At 48.8% G+C, this 10757-nt stretch overlaps 1 protein-coding gene and 1 long non-coding RNA gene across 5 annotated transcripts in view; one reads left to right on the plus strand and one right to left on the minus strand.

Annotated features, from left to right (window-relative positions):
- The window catches only part of Dlgap3 (DLG associated protein 3), a 69291-nt gene that overhangs the window by 11695 nt on the left and 46839 nt on the right, over nucleotides 1-10757 (plus strand). The gene's annotated exons all lie outside the window — the stretch shown is intronic.
- Nucleotides 2099-10757, minus strand: part of LOC116096661 — a 13709-nt gene continuing 5050 nt past the window's right edge. The window contains exon 4 of the long non-coding RNA XR_004121068.1: nucleotides 2099-2152. This is a non-coding gene — a long non-coding RNA (uncharacterized LOC116096661). The remainder of the gene's footprint in view (nucleotides 2153-10757) is intronic.

Here is a 10757-nt window from a genome sequence, read left to right on the forward strand (position 1 = left end):
GACAGTCCCAGGATACACCTCCCATTTCACAGAGTGGTAGAAAGGATTCTGGGGATGGTGGGAAGGCTGCGCCCTCACCCAGTTTGTTTCAAGGGCCAGTGGTAGCCCGGCTCCCAGAGCTGTTCATTTCCAAGTGAAAAGGAAAGCTTGGTGTCGCTTGTCTGCCTGCTGCAGTTCCTCCAAGAGACCCCCTCACAAGGGTTCTTCCTGCGCCTGCCTTGTTTCTCAGCCCCTCCTCTTCTAGGATATTGGTCTGGGCCTCAGAGCTCCCCCCCTTTCCCTCAACTATATTGGCCTGGGCTGGCTTGGGGGGTGATTAGGGATTTAATTATTTAGTTTCTCTAGCTCAGTAGATTAATTCCATCCATCACAGGCAGGCCGAGCCTTCTCCCCCTCTTTGGGCTGCCTGGCCAACCCCAGAGGAAGGGAGTATCATTGCTCACCTGGGCCAAGTATTGGATCTGGGAACAATGGATAAAGTTCTTGTTGGGGGAGGATTGGATGTATGACATTGAACAGATGTGGGTGCCTGTGAGATAGGAACACATAGAACTCTCATAGGGAGAATAGGGTGTGGACGAATGTTCCATGCTTGCGTCTGTGCTGAGTCTGTGCCCCCAGACATCATCGGTGTCTTTTGGGTGATAATTCAGATGTGGAAGAACTCTTGTGGGGACGGCATTTCTATATGCTAAGTGTCTAGGGCTCTCTATGAGCGTAAGTGCTGTGTAAGACGTGTGTGGATGATTGCATGGCTGTGGTGCTTAACATTTGGATGAACTTCTGGAGGTGAAAGGTGAGTGGGCCGACTGAGGAATTTGTGTGGCCATGTGTGAGGGGGAAGTGGAAGGAGTGGAGCTTTCCTGAGGTGAGTGCTGAGCCAGACCGACATCAGGTTTATTGGCTGACCTCCTCAGAGAACTTGACTCCGAAAGATAGATACCTCTTCACTCTGAACCTGGTCTCCTTGAGGTTGAGAGTATCAGCCGCGTGTTCTGCCTTCTGTATCACCTCAAGCAGTTTTCTTTGCATTCTAAGTCCCCATTTCCTTATCTGTAAGGTGGGATTGTACGGTACCTACCATGGGCAGTTGTGGTAACTGTGTGAGAAGATATTTTCTTCTACACCATTTGACACAGTGCTTGTACACTTAACAGAAGAAGTTCAAAGAGCTGAACTTAGACCGAGTGGTGGTGCACTCCTGTAATCCCAGTACTTGGGATGCTGAGGCAGAGGGATCATAAATTGATGAGTTTGGGTCTAGCCTGGGCTATACATTGAGTTTCAGGCCACCCTAAGCTATATATAGTTAGATGTCTCAAAAGCCAACACTAGGGGCTGGAGAAATGGCCCCCATGGTTAAGAGCACTTGCTGCTCTTGCAGAGAGGAGAGGGACTAGATTCCCAGCACCCACGCTGGTTGGCTCATACTTGCTTGTAACTCTAATGCCCTCTTGTGTTCACTGTGAGCATTGCACATATGGTGCATGTGCAGACAAGCAGTTTTACACACACATTCATAAGTAAGAGTAAATGAATGAATGAATGAATGAATGAGTACTTTTTAAAGTAGCTGGGCATGGTGGTGCACATATGTAAGCCCAGCATTCGAGAAGCAGAGGCAGACAGATTGCTGGGATTGTGTGTGTGTGATGCTGTGGCTGGGGATCAAACCCAAGGCCTTGTAGATGCTAGACAAACATTCTACCACTGTATTATCTCCCAGCCTAACTTGTGATTTTTGAGGTCAGTCTGGTCTATGTATGTCCAGGCTAGCCAGGGATACATAGTGAGACTCTATACACCTCTGGATGTCCTAGAACTTGCTCTGTAGACCAGGCTGGCCTCGAACTCAGGGATCCATCTGTTTCTGCCTTCCAAGTAGAGGGATTAAGGGCCTGTTTTTTTTGTTTTTTGTTTTTTAAAAGACTCTTTCTTTTAAAATTAAAAGCGACAAAATCTGGGCATGGTGGCACACATCTTTCATCCTAACACTCCAGAGGCAGGTGGATCCCTGTGAGTGCAAGGCCAGCTTGGCCTACATAAAGAATTCCAGGACAGTCAAAGATATAGTTTAGTTGGTAGAGTGCTCACCTGGCACACGTGACTCTGTGTTCCATCTTCATCACCACATAGAACACTCTGGAAATCCCTGTAGTCAGAAGGCAGAGTCAGAGAATCAGAAGTTTTATAGTTATCCTCAGCCAGGGCTGGGCATGGTGGCACACACATTTAACCCCAACACTCAGGAAGCAGAGGCAGGAGGATCTCTGTGAGTTGGAGACCAGCCTGGTCTACATAGTGAGTTCTAGACTAGCCAGAGCTATGAAGTGAGACTCTGTCACAAAAACCAGACAAGCCACAAACAAACAACAAACAAACAAATGACTATAATTACTACGAATACTAATGTCATTCTTGACTACCTAGCAAGTTCAAGGCCAGCTTGGGCTACCAACTGTAGACTTCCAAGTTACCAGGCAGCTGAGGTTTTTCTGTTCTGTGCTGGACTCTGCTTGTATCCCTACCTCGGCAGGACACAAGCTCTGTCTGCTCTGGAAGTCTGGCTCAGGTGCAGTGCCATTTCTCCCTCCTTCCAGGGCATCAGCTGTTCATTGCTGCTTCTTGATGACTTAGTCACTGAGGCTGAACTCATTGAGAATCTACTGTATGCTTTGTAGAAATAGATATCTGCTCCTAGCCCCTAAGGAGTTTAACCCTCCCATCCCACATGTATCCTACCGTGCAGAATAAGGGGTATGGGGCAGAAGAGAAGGTAGCATCTCTCTGTCTCTGGCTTCATTCTTAGGTAATACTTCATGCAGGGCTGAGATGTAGCTTAGCTGATAGAATGCTTGCCCAGCCTCTACAAAACCCTGAGCTGGATCCTCAGCACCGCATAAACTGGGCATGACACATGCCTAGGATCTCAGTTCTTGGGAGGTGGAGACAGGATGGTCAAGTAGTTATGGTAATTTCAGCTACAACGAGAGTTTGGGGCTAGCCTGGGCTACTTGTGAGCCTGTCTCAAATACCTCAGAGGTTCATTTGGCAGGAAGGTCTGCTCTATGGCTGGCGGTTACAGTTTATGCTGCTTCCTGCCCTGCACACACCTGCCGGCTGTGCTCCCCACCCCTCAGCTTCTCACTCTGTTCTCAGATCCTCAAAGTCCAGAGGTTCAGAGGAGAGCTGGGCTTAGGCATCTCTGCAGCTGGGACAGGGTCAGCAGACTTCAGGCAGAGCTGAAGGGTAGGAGATTCCAACCAAGTGTCAGCCAACAAAAGCCCCTTCAAAAGGTCCAGCCTTGTACCTGATTCTCCTGTGGCACTGACCCAGAAGAAGAAGGGCCTTTGAGCTAGACATCCCTGTGCCAGTTACATAGAGGGCGTGGGGGACGTTATGCTAACCCTAAGTTGTAGGTCCCATGGCAAAGACACAAGACCAGTTGGCTAGGCTGGAAGTAGAAAAGGCCGTGGACTTGGCCTGGCACAGAATCACACTTCCACTGGACCCCTGTTGGGACTTGGCTCCTGCTTCTTGTTCTCTGGTGGCCCTGGCAGGCTCCAGTCTGGCAATGCCTTGGAGGCCAGAGCGAGTCACACACAAATGAAAGAAGATGGTATGGTATTCATGTTAGAACAGATGTGAGGATGGAGATCAATACACTATATCTTGGATTGATCAATTAGTCATTGGTTGTCCAGAACTCAAGGAGGCAAATAATGTTGTCCCCATTTTACAGATGAGAACATTGAAACCTAGGCAGTGAAAACAAGCTGTTTAGAGTTCAACTGAGGTAGCGCAGGCGCAGGTAAATAGCATCCTTTCGCTCCTCAGTGTGAGACTGTTGAGCTCTCTCTTCTCTGTCTCTGGAGTAGGAAGAGAGACTGCCACTTATGGCTACAGAGGACTCTGGTGGTCTGTGAACCTAAGGGCTCTGATTCCCCTAGGTTCCTCCATTTTGGGACACTGGGGCTGCTTTGCTGTGTTCTGTGTGCTCGAGATGTGGGAGGTGTTCAGAAGCATTCTAGGCAAGCAAATTCCTGGATGCAAAAAAAAAAAAAAAAAAAAAAAAAAAAAATGACTTTCCACAGCACCCGTTTCTGATATGCCAGGCATGGCTGCAGGTCTCTGCCCAAGGCTGTCTGAGAAATCCTCTCCAAGAGGCCCTGCGTTTAATTCTCATGCATTTAAATGGCTCTCCCTTCATCTTCAGCCAGTCCTCAGCACTGGGCTGGACATCTTATCTGTCTTACTTTAACCCTTGTGGCATTATAGACCTGAGAAAGAGACCATTCCTGTCCCTTTTTGAGCACGGGGACTTTGTCAGAGAGGAAGACAATTCCTTAAGGCCTATGTTTGGTGAACTATAAACCTGACTTGTTTAGCGCAAAACTTAGAAAAGACACTCCTTGTCACTAGCCACCACTGGATAGAGCCTTCTAGGAGTTCTGATCCTGAGACTTCTCCCCTTGGCAGGGGGAAGCTCCCAAACTTGGGCTCTTGGAGAACCCTTGAGGAGTTGGGGTGGCGTGGGGTGGTGGCAGACATACCTAAGAGTAGAGGGATTGGAAACAGTTGGTCAGCATGGCTGTATCTGAGGCCTTTTGGAAGCCCTGGATAAGGGGGTGGAAGCTTGCACTTGGTATGCAGGGCTTCATGGCTCCAGCTAGAGAAGGAGCTGGGATCCAAGCTCTGAGTGACAAGGCCTACTAAGGGCTGGTGGTGGACACTGAACCTGGTTTCTACAACTCAGTCCCTCAGAGGCTCCTCACAGGCTTGTCTGTCTCTGCAGTACTCACTGTAAGGATCATCCCCTTCCTTCCAACTTCTCTACCACGCCTTCCCTGTGCCAAAGAGCATGCCTGATTGAGACAAGCAAACAGCAAGAGCCGGGCTGTGTTTAGACACTGGATTTTGAATACTGGTCTTTCTGAGCTCTCCAAAATCTTTGGAGAGAAGGCTGAGGAGGTCCTTCCCTCCGGCTTCTGTGCACAGGAGAGTGGGCGAGGGCAGCAGGGAAGCCATTCATTCCTATCTGCTGGTACCAGGCCCTTCTAGCTCACAGACGACTGTAGGCCTAGTCACTGCCCCCTTGGAGCTGATGTTCTACCCCTGGAAGACATACCATAAAAATGTAATGGGTAAAGAAAGGCATTTCAAAGATCCATGAGTGCTTTGGGGCAGCAGACCGGGGTGGTGTAGAAAAAACCCTGGGAGGATAAGGTTAGCCTTTAGTTAGAGAGTGGTCAGGGAAAGCCTGTCGGAATTGAGCCCAGCAAGATGAGACAGAGGAAGCCATGGGAATATCTGGGGCAGAGTGTTCTGGCAGCGAGAACATCAAGTGCAAAGCCCCCTGAGGTGGGATTTTCAAAGAGATTATAGGTGGTATGGGCTCTTCACAGGCTCGCATGAGCACTGTCTGGTGGGGTCAGGAGATGCATCTCGACTCAGCCCTGCTGAAATGTCTTGAGGGTTTTGGAAGAGGAAGCCCATTTTTTTTTCTACAGCCCTCTTGCCCCGAGCTCCTAGAAAGACTTGATTAAATAAAGTAATGAAGGTAAGGGAACGTGTCTGTAAGCTTCCCTCCTTCCATTCTGTTCCCCCCCCTCCCCACTTGCTGTGTCAGGGACAGTAGGGGAGGCATTTTTCTTGGAGTCGTGAGGACGAAGATTGGGCCATGGGGCTGGGTTGAGAGAAGCCAGGGTCGGGGGGGTGGGGGACACCTAGCAACTGAGATGCTGACAGAGAGACCAGAGCCAAACTAAGGTCAGATTGGCTAAGGGGGCTCAGATGAAAGTGGATACAAGAAGAGGTGAAGGAGTGGGAGGAATCCACGGGCAGAGAGATAAATAATTGTGGGATTTTAGTTGTGGACCTGAGGTTCTGTGTTACGGTTCAGTGCCCCTCCTTAAACAAGGAAACAGGTACACTCCTGGCTCTGTGGGTTCAGTTAACACAGGAAAAGGGAATGGTTAAGCACTACCTGAAGCTAGAGCTCCCAACAGCACACATGGCTTACTCACGGGCATGAAGGAAGCCAGGTTCCCAGCAGCAACAGAAACCCTAGGCTTCACTTGCCGGGAAATCTGTTGAAACCAGCATGGAGATGACCTGATAGGCCCTGTGGGAAGGGATAAGGCTGACCCCTGTCAAAGAACTCCAACATCCTTTCGCAGCTATCTGGACCATCCTGTCTAGTTCTCCCAGCAGGGTCCCAAGGAAGAAACGCATCAACTAATATTTAATTTTTGAAATCTCCCCCTTTACCTAAGCCATCCTGTACGTAAGTCCCCAAGACACCATCAGGATCCCTGGTCCCCAGATGTGAACCCTCAAGAACAGCTTGTCTCTTGAGCAGCAGAGGATTGCAAGCCTTAGGTGGTTGTCTCAGAGAGAGTGAATGACCTGCTGCAGGTCGCGCTGTAAATGGGTGAAGGAAGGAAGGAAGGAGAAAAAATGGCACACACATGGATAGCTACCTGTGCAGAGTATTTACTGTGTTAGCCACAGGGCCGAGGAGTTGATGTGCTAAGTAAGTATTAACTACGTCATTAACACCTTCACGGTGGCTCTAATGGCCCCATTTTATGGATGACAAAATGGTGCAAGTTCAGCGACCCCTGGGATTTGAACCTAGATCGTTAAGATGGCAATGCCACTCCAGTGAGTGCTGGGATGAGGGGTGGTCATGGGAGTCACCTCGGTCTCAGGAAAGGTTTATCAGCTGACCCTGGAGCAGGGGAGAAGGCAAACTGACTTCTTCTGCAGCTCCTTTCCTTCTTCCATTTTCCATTCTTTTTCTGGAAGGTAATTGCTTGGGGGCAGTGACAACCTCCTGGCGAATTACACAGCTGGCTTCCCAGTGAGATTTGTAACAACAACCTCACCAGCCTGGCAGCCCCCAGCACGTTCCAGTTTAAGAAACTAATTGTGTAGTTGGTGCTAAATTGGGTAATTTCTTGGTGATGGCATCTGTGCCTTGTCTTCCATTACCAGATAGACTTGAGGTCTATCATGGAAGAACCTGTCACACACTGTGCCCTCCTGGACTCCCCTCAATTTCCACTTCCCAGACAGCTACAGGCAATTGTAGAAGAGGCTGCCTACCTGGCCCAGAGGTTCACCATCTGGGTGGTTCTCTGTGTCATGGGATAAGAAGAAAGGTGACTTGATTTGGTAAAATGGAGGAAAAGTAGGGCTGGGGATGTAGCTCAGTTGGTATCGGTGTTTGCCTAGCGTGCAAATACATGGCCATGTGGTTCGGTCCCCAGCACCACATAAACCAGACTTCAGGCATGTCTCTAATCCCAGGACTCAGAGATAGAGGCAAGATGGTTACAAATCCAAGGTCGATACATAGTGAGTTAGAGACTAGCTCAGGCTCCATGAGACCCTGTCTTGGGCTGGCTTGGCTGAAGCAGAGAGAGCAAGCAAGGATGGAGTGTGTGGGGAGAGGATACTGGGGAAGGAGAAAGGGCCATGGCTCGGTTAAGATGCTAACCCAAGGATACCGGTGAAGAAACTTCAGGGAGTTTCCTTGAGTCTCTTTATTTGACCTTGGACTTGGCATGGAGTAATATTCCCCACATAGAGGAAAGTTAAATGAGGGCTCTCATTAGCTGTGCAGTGTGTATGCAGTCTTTTTATTTGTTCGGTTGCTTAATACCTGTTACTTTCAAATGACATTTTCCAAGCTCAGCTTCTCAAGGCTAATGGTGCAGGCAGTAGCAAAGCCATCAGGCTGTGGAGTCCAGCAATGTCGGCTTTGCTACCAGCTCTCAATGTGATCTTGGTAGCTTCAGGTTCCATTTCTTTAAATGGGAATGTAGGGAGGAATGAAATCACATCCTGGGGTAGTTTTGGGAATCAAATCAAATGCCTTAAGTCAAAGGACCTTGTTCTTTGCAGGCATACTCAGCAGATACCTACTACGTGCCAAGCGTTGTGCCCGGGGGTCTGGGGGAATGCGCTGAAGACGTCAGAATTCCTGCCTGGAATTCACATCCTATCAGGAAAGAAAGACAGTCACAGAATCACACGGATTTAAAATGGCAACTAGATAAGAGAAGGGTACAGGATGCCCTGAGAGCAAGCAGCAGGGAGATCTGACCTAGTCAGGGAGGCCAGAGAAAGCTTCCCTGAAGAAGCAACAACTGAGCTGAGATCTGAAGGGGAAACAGAAGTCAGCGAGGCAGAGGTGGGTGGGGGGAAAGCTCTCTGGACAGGGAACAGGCACCATGATGTGAGGAATCACGGAACTGAAAAAAGGCTGGCTTGGCTGAGGCAGAGAGAGCGAGCAAAGGGGAGGGAGCGTGTGGGGAGAGGATGCTGGAAAATGAGAAAGGACCAGGTGCGTGGCTCAACTGAGCAGGTTAAGGTGCTGACCCAAGGATACCGGTGAAGAAAGCCATACGGTCACATATGCATCTCCAAGTGATAATTTGGGTCACCAGAACTGGGAGACAAGTTAGGTGCCTCCTGCATATGTCCCAGCAGAAGGTGATGTTTGAGGTGCAGCTGGATTCGGTAGCACCGCTTTCTGCCACAAATGCAGGAAATCTGGCGAACGGGGGTTTAAAATAGAGTTTGCGCCTCATCATAGATAGACCCGGAGAGAGGCAACCACTTGCGTTGGCTCTGTGGCTGGATGGTGTTAGGACTCACATCTCTGCGACTTTCTAAACCTCTCTCTCAAGCCGGGTACCCTGGATCTGGTCGTCGTCGTCGTTTTATTCCAGCCAGAAGACAGGGGGAGGGAGGATGGCACCAGCAAACCCCATCCCTTGTCTCAAAGGCAGACTTTCCCCCAGGAACCTCGTGTTTTCATGTATAAATCATTAGCCACAATGGAATGGCATGGCTTCATCACGAGGGAGGCTGGGAAGAAGGGGAAGGGGCTTGGGAATCCTTCTTCTGTCCTCTGCCAGCAGTGATTGGTGCGCATGGGACTCAGTGGGCTCGGCTATTTTTAGGAAGCAAGATCCATAGGAAGGGGTGATGGATTGGGCTCGAGCTCTCTCCTTGATTGGTTCTCCCTCCCATTCACTGTATTTAGCGATGAGGTGGGGGCTGAGGGGGAGGCACGGGATCTGAGGAACAGGAGTTCGTAATTAAATCTTTCCTTTAAAACCGGGTGTAGTGACAAACAAATGCAATCCCAGCACTCTGGAGGTGGAGGCAGGAGGATCAGAAATTCAAGGTCATTTTTGGCTGTGTAAGGAATTCAGAGCTGGCTTGGGCTACAAGAGAGTAACTTAAAAAAAAAATACAGGAATGGAATATCCCCTTCCTTCAGTAACTTGTATTTAGTTATATTATTCGCTGTTTGCATGTTGAAGATTCTAGACACCCAAATAAAGGCTTCTGGTGGATTTGCTTGAACACCTGTAATCCCAACACTCAAGCGGCTGAGGGAGGAGGGCCTTCAGGCTTGGGCTACATAGTGAGATCCTGTCTTGTGCTCTTGCCAGGGACCCGAGTTCAATTCCTAGCACCATGTGGGGTGGCTACAGCCCCAGGAGGCTCAGAGGCCTCTGGCCCTTGTGCCTGACGACACTCCCATCCAAATATCCTACATAGACACACAATGTATCTATAATTGAAAAACAACACATCTTTTAAAAATGCCACAGGTGTTATGTTAGAGATTACATTGTGTAATCTTTGGGAATTTTAAACTTTTTTTTTTTTTTTTTTTTTTTTTTTTTTTTGGTTTTTCGAGACAGGGTTTCTCTGCATAGCCCAGGCTGTCCTGGAACTCACTCTGTAGACCAGGCTGGCCATGAACTCAGAGATCTGTCTGCCTCTGTCTGCCAAGATCTGGGATTAAATGGGTGCACCACCACCACCACCATCCAGTGGGATTTTAAACCTTTAAATTTAATTTTAACATTTATTTAGTGTGAATGCATCCATGGGGGTGTGCATGAATGTGCACGAGGCACATGTGGGGGTCAAAGGTCAACCTTAGGGATTCTCTTCTCTCCTTCCACTTTGTGGGCTTTGGGGAGCCAACGCAGATTGTCAAGCTTGGCAGCAAGCGCTTTTTTTCCCCCCTACTGAGCCATCACATCGGCCTCTACCTTCTAGGGTTTTAAAATGGCTTCATAGGCATTCATAGGCATTCATTTGATGTTCACTAATGTCCTGGGTGGTGTGTGGACAGGTGTATTAAACTTGGAAGAGTACACCGTTTGTCTGCTACCATAGACCTGGTCTTGGGCCTGTGTTTTATTCCTAGACAGTTCTTCACTTCAGGGAATGGGAGCTAGTGGTCTATCTGGAGAGGAGTGATTGCTGGAGCTCCTGTCTGAGACCAGAACTAAGGGAACATGGATTGGTGAGAATGAGAGAGAATCACGTTTATTAAGAACTTAATGACAAGCTAGGTGATTCACGCCTATAAGCCCAGCACTTGGGAGGCAGATGCAGAAAGGTCAGGAGTTCAAGGTCACCCTTGGTTATAGAAGGAGTCCTAGGCCAGCCTGGGAGTCAAGAAACCTTTTTCCAAAAGCAAAACCGAGAAAGTGGGAGAGACAGACCCAGTACCTAAAAGTACTTGCTAGGATCTGGGTGTCTCTCAGCACCTGTATTGTGGCTCATAATGATCTCCAGTTCCAGGCGATTTGACACCTTCTTCTGACCTAGCAGGCACCAGGCACACGTGTGATGCATGTACATGCATGGTGGGAAAACACTGTTACATAAAGTGTACATATACATAAACCTTAAGGAGGAAAGAAAAAAAAAAAAAA

This window comes from Mastomys coucha, unplaced genomic scaffold, assembly GCF_008632895.1.
Source record: "Mastomys coucha isolate ucsf_1 unplaced genomic scaffold, UCSF_Mcou_1 pScaffold18, whole genome shotgun sequence".
NCBI classification, from domain to species: Eukaryota; Metazoa; Chordata; class Mammalia; order Rodentia; family Muridae; genus Mastomys; species Mastomys coucha.